The sequence below is a fragment of the Bos indicus genome, chromosome 3 (genome assembly GCF_029378745.1).
Source record: "Bos indicus isolate NIAB-ARS_2022 breed Sahiwal x Tharparkar chromosome 3, NIAB-ARS_B.indTharparkar_mat_pri_1.0, whole genome shotgun sequence".
Lineage (NCBI taxonomy): Eukaryota > Metazoa > Chordata > Mammalia > Artiodactyla > Bovidae > Bos > Bos indicus.
This window is the reverse complement of record NC_091762.1, coordinates 33714296-33730552: the sequence shown is the minus strand read 5'-3', so window position 1 is coordinate 33730552 and position 16257 is coordinate 33714296. Positions and strand designations below refer to the sequence as shown.

The 16257-nt window shown below is 51.4% G+C and overlaps 1 long non-coding RNA gene across 2 annotated transcripts in view; it reads left to right on the top strand.

Moving 5' to 3' along the window:
- Positions 1-14497, top strand: part of LOC139182173 (uncharacterized) — a 29251-nt gene extending 14754 nt beyond the window's left edge. For both annotated transcript variants that reach the window (XR_011565765.1, XR_011565764.1), the window contains exons 3-4: positions 8993-9132; positions 12982-14497. This is a non-coding gene — a long non-coding RNA (uncharacterized lncRNA). The remainder of the gene's footprint in view (positions 1-8992; positions 9133-12981) is intronic.
- The last annotated feature ends 1760 nt before the right edge of the window (positions 14498-16257 follow it).

Below are 16257 nucleotides of genomic sequence, written 5' to 3'. Positions count from 1 at the left end.
GTCCCGCCCGCGTGCCCTCGCCAGCCCTTAGCTCTGGCACAGGAGGCCCCGCCCAAAATAAGAATAAGAGAGAGATCGAAATAGATAAAAGCATTCAAAGTTTAATGTCAACATCAAATCTCTATAAAACCAGATCAAAGAGAACGGGCGCTTGGTTTCTTCCCGGATCACCCGCGGCCTTGAGGCTCAGGGGGGCCCCCCCGCCGGGGCTCGAGCCTACGGTTGCCCGGCGTGTTCTCTCCAGCCGGGGCCGAGGATTCCAGCACCGCCGCAGCCTGGGGCCTGAGCCCAGCTGGTGCGCACGCCAGCGGAACCCGCGCGGCGCCCGTGAACTTGGGGCCTGGTGAACTAACGGCTTGTCCGCAGCGCGGCCAGGCTCTCCGGGAGCAGAGGTGGAGGCGGCGGACCGAGAAAACGCGCGAGCCGGGAGCGCTGCGCACTGGGGCCCGTGACGGACAGACGGCACGACGAGCGGGTGGCGGACCGGAGGTTGGGTGCTGCCTGCCCCTAACCCGCCGCTACGGCTCGCGTCCTGCTCTCATCCGGGCCGCAGGCCGTGGTGAGCAGCCCAGCAGCGAATTGCGGCTTCCCGTCTGTTGTGCGCAACAAGCCTCGCCGGCTCCCGCGCCTTCCCGGGGTTCCTGCGGCGCGGACCGTGCGCTTGCTTTCGTTTTCTTCTGCCCTTTCTCTATTCCGTTCTTTCATAAACACGTATGTGTTTCCCTTGCGCCTCTGAAACGATTCTTAGAAGGTGAATGACTATATGGAGCTTTCTTCTCGTGCTTGGTTACCGACAAATTTTGCAGGGCGGAATGAAACTCTCGGTGTTTCCAAAGAGACGTGCGAATTGAGCTGTTTTCTAATTACAAACCTGCGATCTCACAGAGCCTTCAAGGTTACGACCGCAAGAAATATGAACGAAGATAAACCCTCAAATCTTGAGAATAAATATGGATAACTTTATTAGTAGCAAAATTATAGTCTCTTTCTCTCACTCCACATAAAAAAGAATTGTAAATTACCGAGGTTCTCTGTCTGTATCAGTTTTATGTGCTGTAGCATTCCACCCCTCCGGACATAAATTTCCATGTCTGCAGAGCCTGGTCATAGGTAAAACCACATGTCCATTTTGAGTGCCTGTGTATGCTGGCACAGGGCACAGTAATCTTGCCGCTATGGACAGTTCACGGTGATGGAGGTTGAGACTAATGTCTTTCGATGGGCATGCATGGAGGGCTATTTATATTTAGTCACCTGGGAGAAATACCTGGGATTCATAAGGGTAAATATACCGGCCAAAGAGGATTTCCTTTCATACGTAGCCTGAAAGTACAAGAAATCCTCAAGCAGAGAAAGGCAGAAAAATTCAATAGAGGCTGAAGAAAAGGTTTTTCTGCTGTGAAAGAAAGAAAAAGGAAGAGAAAGATCGAAAGGGAGAAAAAGAGAAAGAGAAGACAAAATGTAGAGAGACAGATGCAGTGCTAAAAGACAAAATGGATGGAAATTCACAACAAAGGGATGGGAATGTCACAAAAGACAGACTATGAGAGAGAAACAGGAAAAGGAGAGGAAGAACACTGTTAGGACAAGAAATATATAAAGAAAGATGGAAGGAGAAGAGAGACAGACAGATGGAAGGAGAAAGAGTAAACAGAAAGAGATGTAGAAGAAAGGCATCGAGAAGGATGAAGAGACAAAGAGCGGAGCCCAGAATGGGGGTGGGGTGGGGTGAGGTGGAGTGGGGTGGGGTGGGGAGGAGAAGATAGAAGCCCTGGAAGCTGGGAGCCTTCCCAGGGCCTCACTTCTCAGATTTCCTCAACACAAGGGAAATCCAGGGAAGCCTTTGTGGGCGCCGTTTGTTTGCTCCAGACCCGGATCTGATGATGCCGTTGATTTGGTTTTTAAACAGTGGGTTTGCAGCCTTCTGGGCTGGGGCAGGGGTCTGCTAGCCATCCTTAAACCTTCAGGTTGGATTGAATTTCGGCCACTTTGATGGTCCTGTAATCGTCTCCCAGTTTTCCAATTTCCAATCCCCTCCACCCGGCTGGGGGTTGAAAAGGGACTTTAAAGACGCCTTTGATAACGTCTCACGGTTACATATTTCCATAACAATTTTCTTTACCAGATCGTTAAGTCTGATGCGGCCCCAGATGTTCTGGGGGAGGAAAAGGGAGCTAGTCCCCCTGTCCCAGCCTGCCAGGCACTGGAGACAGGAGTGGGGAGGCGAACTCAAGTGCCCCAGGACCCAGGACCCTCTTCCAGCCTCCTCCAGTCTCTACTCTCACTGTCCCTTCCTCCAGCTCTTCGTGGACCACATTTTCCAAATCCTTCTCAGAGCCAGGGACCCAACCTCTTCACACAGTTTTGGGACTAATGCAGCCCTACGTGTCTCTTTTCCACTCAGACTTCCCTATTTTGGATCTCCTTGAATGCTCTCTCCTTGGTGATGGTTGCTGGAGTGGAGAAGTTACTTCGCACTCATGTCTTAGTCAGATTGATTCCAGGTGCCCTTGTTGAGAACTTTAATGGGCCTTCCTGGAGACACAGTGTCCTTTTAAATCAGGAGACTTTCCTTCTACCTCAAATACATTGATATGATTTTTACTGTTTGAAAGGCTGAGATGGAAACAGTCAGTCAAACCTGTCCTACCCTTAAGGAGGGCAGCATCTGCATAGTTGGGGAAATAAGATGTATGCAAATAACTTGGGCTGAGGGCTGAGTGAGTGTGAAGAATGCAGGAAAGAGGTGTTATAAAGTGGCCACAGCGTTCAAAGGCAGCAAGATGACTGTGGCGGGGGACATCTGGGAAAACTTCATGGAGGAGGTGGCATCTGCTCTGAATCCCGGGGAACAGGCAGCGTTAGACTGCATGGGGGTGGGGAATGGTAGGCACTGTGGCAGGCTGATGGGGGACACATTTGGAGGCAGAGACAGTTCTCATTGCCCTCGCCCCAAATCAGACCTGGGTAGACACTGCAGCAAGCTTCACTTATTCATTTCACCCAACATTTGTTGAAACCGGGCACTGAACTGGGCATGTGCTGGGTGCTGGGACATAGGAATGAAAGAGACAGGTTCCTGCCATTCTGGGCATAGATCATGTTGCTTTAGATCATGTTCCACAGCATTCTAAGGGGCTTCTCAGGGCAGTTGGAGCAGTGAAAGGGGGGCCAAGCAGGCAGCTCCCAGCCCCCACCCCTACTGCAGCCAGAGCGGTTCCACTTTTTATTTACCAGCATTCTCGTGAAATTTCCTTTAGAAGAAAAGGTGGGGGGGTGGTGCTCTACTGTTTAAAAAGAAAGAAAATTCCTAGTTCATACGTGTTTATGAATTATGAAAAACTGCTAGTGAATAACTAACTGAAGGAAAGCATGAGTGTGCATTTGCCAAAGACTGATAATCCAACTCTGGACACCTAAGTTTTGATTTAAAAGGCCCAAGGTCCCTTTTGTGCTTTTGCTGTCTGTGTTCTGTGGATAGAGTGTGCTGTTGTTTTCTCTAAAGTTGTCTTGCCACATCCTGCTCTTTTCTCCCACTCCTCAGTTGGTTGGGAGTGGCTAGGTTCCAGCTATTCCTGAAACACTCAGGGGTCTTATCCTAATGATATCCCAAGGCCAGACTTCCCAAATGCGGGCTGAACACAGCCAGTCAGAAATCCCACCCATTGCTTTTCGTTTTATCTCATGAGTTGCAATATGATAAAACGTCAGCAGGGGGCAGGACAGAAACGTGGGGCGCTGCTCTCTAAGGGCAACGTCCATGGAAAGTGTGGAAAGCCCATCTAAGCACTGCCCTTCTGGGTAGACTAAGATGAGTGCACACAGTCTTGTGTGTCTGCAAGAAGCTTACAGTCCCGTGGTGACTTCAGTGATATAGTCCCCTACTCTTTAAACAGGCAGAGGAGTTGGTTGGAGTTGTCGCTGGAACCCCAACCCTCTTCCAGCACTGCCTCCATTCCTGCAGTCCCTTGTGCCCCAAGAGGCCTAGCCTCCCCTCAGGGTCCCCACTGGTTTCTCCGGCTGCAAGGACCAAGGTCAGGGGAGCCTCAGCATGGCTCTGATTCCCCATGATGACCCCAGACATACAGGGGGTACATTGACTATTGTGAGCTCCTTGCAGGTGGGATCCCTGAGGGACTAGGATGATGGAGCCCTAGGCTAAGACCTCACAGCTAGGAGAGAACAAGCCAGCTCTGCCCGCCCTCATCTAGGGGACCACCTTCCCCTAACCTAGGCTGGGGTCTGCCTACAGGCGTCACCCTTCCTAGCTGAGAGGGCTGGGCGCCCTTCTGTGCTGAGTCAGGAAGCATGTTGCTCAAAGTTTAGGTGTGCCTGTGTGCATACGCGTGTGTTTGTGCTTGTGTACTGGTGCAGGTGAGGGACTGGTCATTCACAGGTGTCCTCACTTCCAGCCTGCCCCGAGTGCCTTAGCCCCTCAAGCCAAAGACATGCATTAAGCACCCATGCTGCTCAGGGCCCTAGGCCGGCTCACTGGGAGGTAGAGCTGTGAACTAGACCCAGTCCCCACCTTTGGGGTTTGGTGGGGTAGACAAAAAGCTTCCCAGAAATGTGCCCCAGAGGCACCTTGCGGTGGGCTGGCCGGGCGGGTGTGCTGTGCGGAGTCCACCTGCGTGTGCTGGGAGGGGTGCCCAGCCTGCACGGCCCTGGCCACGCTTGTCCTTTCACTGCTGAGCCCCCTGTCTGGCAGCAGGCTAGCACAGAAGGGACGTGTCATTATTTGTTGTGTGGAGAACGGGAGGGGAGAAGTGAGAAGGCATTCTAGCACGGTGGCGTGGTGAGTCCCCAGCCAGAGCTACACCTTCATTTTAAGCCTGGGAGTCTTGTCTTTCAGGAAGCCCTACAGTCCCAGGCAAACCTGGAGGGCTGGCCACCCTAGCTTTTGCACCAACCTCCCCCCACCCCCCAACCACCACTTGGGAAATGGCCGTGCAGCTGGTTCCTCCTTGACCCTCCCTCTACACCCCCACCCCTTTCTCCTTCTCCCCCACCCAGCAGGCTCTCCTCTTAGGTCTCGTGGGTCTCGCTCTGCCCCAGCCATGACCCCCCAGCCTGACCTCTAGGGCTGCCCACTTCCCTTTCCCTCGGCCATTCCTGATAAGGAGACTAGAAGCAGGTTTGCCCTTTCACCTCTGCATATCTCTCCACGGAGCCCGCGGGTCCCCACATCCTAGGTCACATCCTCCGCATCCTGCGGCGCCCCCCCCCCCCGCCCCCACCAGGCTACAGGTTTTAGATGGGAGAGGACTGTGGAGATGAGGTCCTATCCTGGCCTATCCAGGCGCCTGCTCCCAGGACACAAGAACTGCTGGACAGGATGGCTGAGCTGACCGAGTCCCGCCCTGCATTTTGACTGACATTCTTGGTGGAATTGGCCGGATGTTTCTCCTTCGCAAGAGACACAGCCTCTGGCAAGACAGCTGTGCCTCCTTCAGCCCGGTCACAGCTGGAGGTGCTGAGAACCCAGGACCCATAATTCCTACTTTGGGGATAACACCACTAGGCCAAAAGGTCTCCAGGGAAGGGGTGTGGTGGCTTCTTTGGGGTGCTAAGAGGACAGCAAGACTCACATCTGAATATCCTCTGTTCTTGTTCTTCCGGAGCTCTGTTCTCTGCCTGGATCTAGGAACCCCACATGGACACTCTCACCTGACTTGGGCAGGCAGTCCTGTGTGGGGAGCACCTGATACACAGAGACACCTGAGGTCTGGCCTAGGCCAGATGCCGCTTAAAGATCTGAGTCATGCCCAAACCTACTCCTTATTTTTGATAAGGGTACCATTTGGGGACATTTTGACCCAGAACTTCTATCTCCATGAGTTAGAAGTATGATTGGATACAGCTGTTATTTAAAGGGCATATTGTAGTGTTTGCTGATTCAGAAGCATTTCATAAGTTTGCAGTGTTTGGGAAAATACCATTTGTGTTAATAACATCAAATTTGTGGCCTTGAGATGGTGAGAATTGTATATTCAGAGAATTTTTGCCTTTGGTGAAACCTGTGAAAGTGAAAGTGTTAATCACTTAGTGGTCTCTGACTGTTTGTGACCCCATGACTGTAACCCACCAGGCTCCTCTGTCCATGGGATTCTCCAGGCAAGAATACTACAGTGGGTTGCCATTTCCTTCTCCAGGGGATGTTCCCGATGCAGGGATTGAACATGGGTCTCTTGCATCGCAGGCAGATTCTTTACAGTCTGTGCCACCAGGGAAGCCCTTTGGTGAAATCTAGCCACAGCAAATACCAAAAGCAACATTCTTGGTGGAAGTGGAAAATTTATCTACCTGCAGCCTGCTGGAGCTATAAAGGAAAAGTAAAATGCTCCTGCCCTTGATCCTGGGTGATTTGGGTGGTTATGGGCTTTGTGTACGAATATAAGATTCAAGGCTCTTGTTTCCATTTCTTCATGTTTTATAGTCGTGTTTTTTCAGGCTTTCGTCATGTGAGTAGCACCTTCATGATCTCGGCCACATCTGAGTGCCACTTGTACTATTAACATTTTTCTTTAAATTAACTCACCACACACACACACACACACACACACACACACACATACATGTCCACATACACATGAATATCTTTTCAAAGGACATTGTACAGTCCTACTATAAATGGAACACCAGTAGCACTTGTCTTAAACAGAGGGTAGCCAGAAAAATAAATAAAACTAAGGCATAGAATGTGATTACATTGTAGCTCGAGTTGCCTTTGGAAGGCCTTGAGTCTACAGTTTGCTTTCTTTTGTTAAACAGGAATGTCAGCCACTGTAAAAGGCTGTTTAAGTCCCATCAGCCACAGTTTTAGTGACCAGACACAGCTATTATCCAAAGGGCATACTGTGATCAGGTCTGAGAGAGAAGTGGGTGGGCATGATTATTTCATTCTCTTGAGAGCACCATCTAACATTGTTTCCAGTTCTACCCAGGGCACTGAGTGGTCCTGCCCAGGTGGTATTTTTCTCTGGCCATTGGCACAAAGCATCGACCACACCTTCCCTGGATCTTCGGCCATCAGACACCTGCTCACCACCCACAGGGAGAGGATCGATGGAGTTACTGGAGACAAGGGGTGCTGGTCTCGCCTTCTCTGATGTCGCCCAGAATATTCCAGCCTTAATGAGACAACCCTAGAAAGACTGTTTCCACTTTTCTTAGCAGAGCTACAGGGAATTTTCCATAATGATTATGAGAAAACCCCAAGCGTGAGAACAGGCAGGGCATGTGAGCTTGACTTCCTGCTGCTGATGACTCCCAGTGGTATTTTCCGCTCTGCCCGCTCCCCTGAGTGCTAGACTAGTATGTCCAGCTGTCCGCGTGTCCTCTCCGATTGCGGGCTTAGAAGGCGTCTCAACCTAACAAAGCAGAACCTCGACTGGGCCACCAATCGGCTCCTCTTGCAGGGGCACCATTTCAGCCACAGGCGCTGCCCCTCTCTAAGTTGCTCAGGCCAAAGACCCACATGGGCCCTTTCCTTTCCTCACCCCCCACATCCATTCTGCCCCTCATCCGATTGCTCCACCTTCCAAAGTATCCAGAACCCAGTGAATCACTCACCCCCTTCTGCCCTCCATCCTGGTCCATGGCCCCACCATCTCTTGCCTGGACGCTGCCCTGGACCTGTTCTCCTTGTTCCTCCCCATTCTTCACACTCCGAGGCCAAGAGTGATCTTTGGAAGAGAGAGGCCTGACTGTATCACTCCTCAGCTCAGACTCTTCCTGTGGCTTCTCCTGGCACTCAGAACTGAACTCAGACTCCTCCTGTGACCCAGGCCTCGGGCATTGCCTTCTTCATATCCTCCACCCCGGGCTCATCCTACTCCAGCTGTGATGGTATCTTTCTGCTCCTCCAGCACACCACACACCTCAAGGCCTATGTCCCTGCTGTTCCCTCTGCCTGTGCTCCCTCCGTGGTCCTCATTGGCTCCTGCTCTGCCCCTTCTCCTTCTTCGGGTCCCCATGGAAATGGACCTCCTTCGGGAGATGTCCTCACCTCCCTGAGACGGCACCTTCCTCATTGTTCTCTAACCCTTTACCCTGCTTTCTTTTTTCTCACAGCATTTACCACTACTGACCTTGTTTGCCTGAGAAAGTCCATTTCTTTCACTTTTGAGGGATGATTTCACTGGATACAGAATTATTTCAACAGTTCGAATATTTCACTTCCCTTTCATCTTGCTTGCTTGGTGTCTGAGGAAAAGTCTGATATAATCCTTACCTTGTTCCTCTGTGAGTAAAGCATTTGCATATTTTTTCCCTTCTGACTTCTTCTGGGATTTGTTCTTTGTCTTGATTTCCTGCCGTTTCGGCGTGGTGTGGTTTTGTGTAGATCTTTTGGTATTTATCCTGCTTGATGTCCTCTGCTGATGCTTAATATATACAGTAACATTTGTTTAAGATTTATCTATTTATTTTTATTTTGTGTTTTGACTGTGGTGGGTCTTTGTTGCTGCATGCAGGCTTTCTCCAGTTGTGGCTGGCGGGGGCTACTCTTTGTTGTGGTGTGCAGGCTTCTCTTGTTGTGGACATAGGTTCTAGAAGCATGGGCCTCAGTAGTTGCGGCGTGTGGGTTCAGTAGTTGTGGCACATGGGCTTAGTTGCTCTGCGACATGTGGGATCTTCCCATATCAGGGTTTGAACCAATGTCCCTCGCATTGCAAGGCAGATTCTTAACCACTGGACCACCGGGGAAGCCTTGAGTTACATATTTGTTTGCTTATTTCTGTACTGTCTCCCACATGTAAATTCATGAGGACAGGGATTTTGTCTGATTCACTGCTTTATTTTACTGTTTGGAATAGTTTTAGAAGCTACTGGCATTCAATACATATTTGTTGAATAATTAATTAGTAATCACATATAGAGTCTCTAATTATGTTTGTGCAAGAAAGCCATGTCACAGCATGTAATTCACATTATAAAGTGTCATTTTATGTTTTCTTAATTTTAAATTTTTAAATTTATTCTTGCATTTCAGTATGAAATTGGCAGCTGCACTTTCTTGAAATAATATTAATAACAGTGCCTAGCACTTACCAAGTGATTACTATATGGCAAACGTGGTTGGATGGGCTTCACATGTTTTCACTCATTTAATCCTCACAGGAACTCTTTGAGGTAAGTATAATTATTATCCTCTTTTAGAGGTGAGGTGGCTGAAGCACAGAGAGGTTAAGTAATTTGTTCAAAGCCACATAGATACTGAGAGGTGAAGCTGGAATTTGAATTCATGAAGCGTTGCCCTAGTCCATGTGGTTTCGTGAGCTAACATCTGACTTCTGTCTGTCTCTGCTTTTTTTTCCTGAGGTGTAACTTACGTGAACAGAGTGCACTAACCCGAGAGTACAGGCCAGCGAATGTCCGTGTATTCCCAATCTGAAACTAGTGCTTGCCTAGTGTCCCCCAGGCCTCCTGGTGTCTCTTTGAGTCAGTTCCCCACAAAGTAACCTCTGGTCTAACCTCTGTCACTAATTGATCTTGGGAAGAACTGCCTTTTATCCTCTTTATTTTTTTTAAAAAGTGTTAGCATACTTTTATCTGTCTTTAATGTCCTTACTTGATTAAATGAAGAGTAAGAACAGTAGGTGATAATTTCAAGGAAATCGGGCGCTGCTCTCCCCTGCCTGGCCCCGCTGTCAGCTGCCTTCCCGAGTCTCCCAGATTGAGGGAGAGGTGGGCCTTTTTGAGAAAATTCCGCACGCTTGTCACAGCGTCAGGCCTCTGGCAGCTATTTGAAACACCTGCTGGTGGATGGATGGATAGACTGACTGGTCCTCCTCTGAGATGCCCTATCCCTGCCCTTAAGGGGCTCCCAGGGAGAGGACCGCCTTTGTCTGGGTTGAAGGCTCCAAGCTGCTGGCTGGTGAGATCAGTGGCTTCCAGCCTGGTACCAGGAACTGAACATCACCTTCTGGAGTCCCCTGGCTGGACACCCCCACCCCCACCCCATACTCACAGGATGCTCACCACCCTTGCCAGCACTCTCCAGTTCTCTCCCAGAAGGCCCAGCCCCTTGCAGAACGTCCATAGGGTCTGCTTCTGCCTCTAGCCTTCTTCTTCCCCCTGCCTAGCCGGGGACTAGGGTGGGGCAATCCAGGATCAAAGCCAGGGTGGATGGCGCATTCCAGGGCTGACGGGCGGGGGGTGGGGTGGGGAGGGGGGCTGGGGAGGCGGGGGGGGGGGGGGGGGGGGGTGGGGGCGGGGGGGGGGGAGTGGTGCTGTTCAGATGTTTCTCTGCAAGTGGCTTGGGCCCAAAATCCTGCAACTATTGCCCTTGGAAGCCCAGAGTGTCCTGTGGCCCTCTGTGGCCCTGATGGTCATTCCATCCCCGACATCCCCAACACATGCATGCACACACACAGGTGCACACACGCGTGCACATGCTCACACATGTGCACATACATCCTGTCAGAGAACAGAAGGGGCAGTGACAGTTGGAGGGTCCCAGTTCCCAGTCTGAAGGTCCCTTCGCCTTCTGCCGTTTACCCCTGGCCTTGTTCCCATTTTCTTCCCAAACTTTTGAAATACTCAGGAGCACCTGGGAGCCACTGCATATTTTTATTTTAGTAAGCCCAGGCGAGAGAGTGAGAAAGAGATGGTGTACAGGCACAGGCGAGGCTGCACGGAGAACCGCCTGGGACCTAGTAGGACTCACAATGAAGGAACATGATCTTTATCCAGATTAAAGCATGTGGTGGGCCCTTCAGTGTACTGGGCACATGGCCAGATGGGGATGGGGCAGGCGTGGCATTCCTCCCGGAGGGATGCTAAGGGGCAGAGTTGTATAGCATCGGGTTTGGGGGTATGGGGGGAGTCCTGTTCTTCCCCTCCATGGCACTCCACGTGGCCAGGCTAGCCACAAGCTGCCAGGTTCCCTGGCCTTCTGCAGCGGCCCAGAAGGGGCAGGAGTGGGATGGAGACTCAGAACCAGAGCTGTCTCCCCTGCTCCAGCCCCTTCTAGTGCCTTCTCAGAACTCACCGACTTCACAATCCCTGGCCTCCCCACTCCCCGGGCCCTTCCCTGAGTGTCAGCAGCAATTTCCTGGCAGACCTGGTGACAGTAGCCTGAGCCGGCCCAAGGGAAACCCAATGCCATGGTGTCAGCAGCGGGTGTCCCTTGGTGTCTGGGGAATGGGGCTGAGACTGTGCAGAGCTAAGCTGCCCGAGGGGGTGGAAGGGTTGTGATCACCCTGCCCCCATGGTCCCTGTTCCTTCCATACTTAGTGCGGACAGCTGTGCCCATTCCGCCTGCACCCGAGGACCCGGGCAAAGATACCTCTTTCCTCTTCACAGCTGGACCAAAGCTAAAAAGTCACCCACACACTGAAGACAGTGCCTGGGGGTACCAGTGCCCGGCTCTGAATCAGAGCACGCTCTTTTTGATCTCGCTCCAGCATGCAGAGAGATGGCTTCATTCCAGATCCCATTGACGGCCAACAGTTCATGCCTTCTGCCCCTGCTTTTACTTTGCTGCTGGGTCTGTGCATGACACCCACCTTTTCTGTGGTCCAGAATGCTCGTTATGGGAAGACTGGGTCTCCTCCCATCTGTATCCCCCTCGGGTCAGTAGGGTATTTGCCAAGGACTGGTCCCTGAGAGTGGAGGCTGCTCATATTTTGTTTAGTCCAATTGCCACTTAACACACTGGGGTACTTACACGTGTGTGCATGCTAAGTCGCTTCATTCCTGTCTGACTCTTGGTAACCCTATGGACTGTAGCCTGCCAGGCTCCTCTGTCCATGGGGGTTCTTCAGGCAAGAATACTGGAGTGGGTTGCCATGCCCTCCTCATGAGTAGAGGAATACTTCTATTTGAAATTTGACTAATGTGGCCCTAGTGTATGCACATTTTCCTGAATAATGTGTGCATCCCCTGCCTTTGGCACAGAGCAGGGGAAAGTCCAGTTTGGCTGCTTTGGACTGGATCCACTCGACCTACAGAAGGGTGGCGAGACTCACAATGAAAGGGCAGCTCTGACCCTGATCCCAGCCTGGGAGGGCTGGGAGATGCATCCAGAGGCCTGGGCCAATGGGCCAATGGGCATTCATTTGCTTTGGGCCTAAGTCTTGGCTACTGTCCAGTTAAGCTCTTTTCTCAGGGCCATCAGATCTCTGTTGTTGTTACTAGAACTTCTTTCACATGGGCCATCTGTTCAAGAGCCCCCTGCACCCCTGTCAGTCTTCTGCCTGGGGCATAGCTGCAGACTCAGTGCTTGAGGCTGGTGGGTCTCTTTTCTGGGAGCCGTGGAATGTTGCCCCTGGGATTCATCTTAGAGTTTGCCTGAAAGTCCTGTCTCCTCCTGTCTCTTCCTCCAGAAGAGGAAACTGAGGCTGAAAATGGCAGGAATTTGCTCAGGCCTGCCCAGTCATTGGAGATTCTACAGCCCAGGTCTCCACATCCAAGTCCCTGCTGGCCTGGCCTGTAAGACGTCCCCTGTTCCACATGTACCGAGTGCTTGTCGTGTGCAGAGCTCTGCACTGCGCCTCAGTGTGTGTGTGTGTGCACATGCTCAGTCATGTCCGACTCTTTGCAGCCATGGACTGTTGCCCACCAGGGTCTTCTGTCCATGGAATTTTCCAGGCAAGAATATTGGAGTGGGTTGCCATTTCCTCCTCCAGGGGATCTCCCCAACCCAGGGATTGAACCCGCATCTCTTGCATCTCCTGCATTGGCGGGTGCATTCTTTACCACTAGTGCCACCTGGGAAGCCTGTGCCTCAGGTTAGGTAAGAATGTCTCCAAATGAAATATTACAGTTGTTCTCAAACTTGTGGATTTTATGGACCAATTAAAAATTAAGGGGATGGACATAGGTTTGACAATTCTAATTTTCCCAAGAACAGGTTTTCCAGAAGTCCTACTTTCATCATGTTTTGTAACAAGAAAGAAAGAACATTTAAAATCAGAACAGGAACGATATTTCAAATTTAAAAGCTGACTAAATGTTACCATATTTTATTGTTTTTAGTTGCTAAGTTGTGTCCAAATCTTTTGCGACCGCATGGACTGAGCCCACCAGGTTTCCTTTGAACATGGGATTCCCCAGGCAAGAATACTGGAGTGGGTTGCCATTTCCTTCTCCAGGGGATCTTCTCCACCCAGGAACTGAACTCATGTCTCCTATATTAGCAGGTGGGTTCTTTACTACTGAGCTACCAGGGAAGTTCAAATGTTACCATATAAGGATTATTGATTTTTCACTTTCACCTCTGACTGGCAAAAGTGTCATCATGGACCGAAACCCATCTGTGAACCTGAATTAGAAGACCTGGTTCTGTCCCGAGGAGCTCATGTTTTGATCTAAGGGGACCTGGGGATTAGCTCAGACATCCTCTGGGCGAGGATGGCCCACAGTGTTGGAGTGTGATTGGCACATGGACGGAGCCAGTCCAGGCCTTTCTCCTGATGCCCAGAGGCTGGGGAATAGGAGAGTTCTGGGGAACGCCTCTGGGAGCTCTGTCCTCAGCTGTCTGACGTTATCGTTTCCATCTGGAGGCTTTGATCTGAGAATTAGCCGAGGCTGTCCCATCCATGGAGGTTCGAGCACTGGCCAGAAAACCTGAGCCTGAGGTCATTGTACCAACTTCTCTTCTTGGCTGTGTGACCTTGGACTAGTCCCTGAATCTCTCTGGGCAGCTTTCCTTGGCTCACAGGGCACATGTAAAGATAACCTCTCGTATAGCAAGTATACAGTCGTATGGCCACAGGGGCTTTTTAAAAAGCAGTTGCTCCAAGATCCCAGAGCACCCTCTGGCTCCCTCTTCAGAACCCTTCCCCATACCCCATGGCCCCCAGGTCTTCATGTAACCTGAGATCTACCCAGGGAGATCATTGTTTTCCCAGCCTCTTGCTCCTTCAGGCCTTGATTCCCTCAACATGACCCTCACACCTCGCAATTGCCTCTGGGTTCTGTGTGGTTGACTCACTGTCAGCACCTGTCCCCTCTGGTGCCAGCTCCAGCCCAGATACCCTTGCTTGGATTCTGTGGTGACCCCAGGCAGGGGCTCTTCCTGCCATCGGGTGGTGGAGACTGCAGTTGACTCTTCCTCGACTCCTTTCCATTATCCCTCATTCCAAAGGCCAAGAGGAGCCAAAAAATGATTCTCTGTTGGCTCTTCTGGGCTCCAGGGGCTTCCCCCAGCCTCACAGCATCCTCCCCTCCTGCCTCTTGTCATGCCAGCAAGAGGGACTTGATGGGACTGCTGGCTGCTGGCCCTCTGCAGGCTTAGGGAAAACCCTGTCTTTCCCTCCCTCCTTCCTATCCTTTTCATCCTTCCTCCAGCCCCCTGGCCCCCCAGGTCCTTTCCCTCTCAGCCCTTATCTGCCCCAGGATCTGACCTGCAGATGCACTCATGGCTCGGCGTGCTCCTGACCCTGGGATGGCATCACCGCCCAGCCTGCCTGCCCCGGGGCCAGCTCCGGCCTGCTCTCCTTCCCTTTAAAAGCCCCCATGTCTTGAAGCTGATTAAAACAAACACAGCTCATATTTTTGTTCTTAATCCAATTCTGCGCTGGGTTAGGGTTGGGGAGGGAGGATAGGATGACAGAAGCACATTCCTCGCCGTGCCAGGAGAACCAGACCAGGTGCCCGCCAAGAACTCTGCAGCGGCTGGGGCGGCCATGGGCCCAAGTGGGGTGCTGCCTGACCTTAGCAGAGCCCCTCCCTGAGCAGGTCAGGAGGAAGGGCACGCTCTCCAGGCCCTCCCAGGAGGGGAATGAGAGGCCCTTCCGGGAGCAGAGGAGCCAGCTGGGGGGCAGGGGCTCCAAATAGAGGCCTTTATTCTCTCTAGTCTGGAAATAAGACAAGATCCTCTTGTCTCAGCCAAGCCCTGCCGGTGACATCCGTGCTTAGCACTTGGCCTTGGCGTTCCTTAGGACACACAACCCCAGACATGTGCTGTGGACACCTTCCCTTGGTAGGTTTGGCCCATAGGCCCCCGAGGACTCTTACTGTCTGAGCCAGAAGTGATGCCTCCATCACCCGGAAATTCCCAATGAAAGGACTGCCTGCCGCAGAACATGGAGAGAAGGGAGGGCCCAGTGATGCTGTATACAGTCCAGAGGCCTGGGCTTGAACCTTCCCCTGCCACCTACCTGTTATAGTGTGGCAAGTTATTTCATCTCTTACACTTCAGTTTCATCGTCTGTAAAATGAGGGTAGAAGCAGCAGTACCCGCCTCATAGGAGTGTGAGCTGAGAACACAAACACTAAGAACAGTGTCTGGCCCTGTATTGTAAACTGCACTAAATATACGATCTCTATTTGGCATGTACTGGAATCCCAGGGATGGGGGCCCCTGGTGGGCTTCTATCTCTGGGGTCGCACAGAGTTGGACACGACTGAAGTGACTTAGCAGCAACAGCAGCAGCAGTACTATATTCTGGAGCCATACTATATGCCACTACTATAAGAAATCTTGGTTGCTGTTGTTTGCGAAGGCAGCTGGAGGTAATCCTGGGTCCATCATCTGATAGCTGTGTGGTCCTAGGCAATCATGCCTGTTCTGTGTGCCTCAGTTTTGCACCTGTAAAATGCGAGCAGCCTCAACCTCAGAGGGTGATGGTGAGGTTTAAACATAATGATAACCATGGAAGCCCCTGGCACTGTGCATGGCCTATGTTTATGGAATCTTAAAAAATTATGTGATCTCATTGTTAAATGAGACCTTAAGAGACACTCTGGTACAAGAGAGGAGGGAGGAAGATGGTTAAATCAAATAAAGATGGAAAGAGGAGAAAGAAAAGGTAAAAACAAAGTGAAATGGTCCACAGCATGAGAATTGGAGGGAGACTAATGAAGAGGAAGAGGAGAGAATGAGAAGGGAGAGGAAAAACAAAAAAAAGAAAAGAGCAGAGAAGGAGCTTGATAGAGAAGACAACCAAGAAGGGAGGGGCAGTGAGCAGGATGGAGCGGGGTTCCTGGCAGACCTCAGTGAGGGGTCTTGGGGTCTACTTTGGGAGCCTGGAGGCAGGAGAAGATGGGAGCAGGTAGAGACTCTGGCCGCTTCTTCCTTTCCACCAGCCTTCACATCTCCCAAGCTGGGGACCACACCCCCTGCCCTATTCCCACTGCCCACACACTCAGAGCCAGAGCATTCTCTGTACTAAGGAGGATCAGAGGCCCAGGTGGGAAAAACACTCCTTTGAGGCTTCTGGGATGAAGTTCCAGCTCTACATTGGAGAGATGCTTAACAATCTGCAACCCCTGTGCCACATCCTTACAAGCCTATAGGCTCAGTCTTTC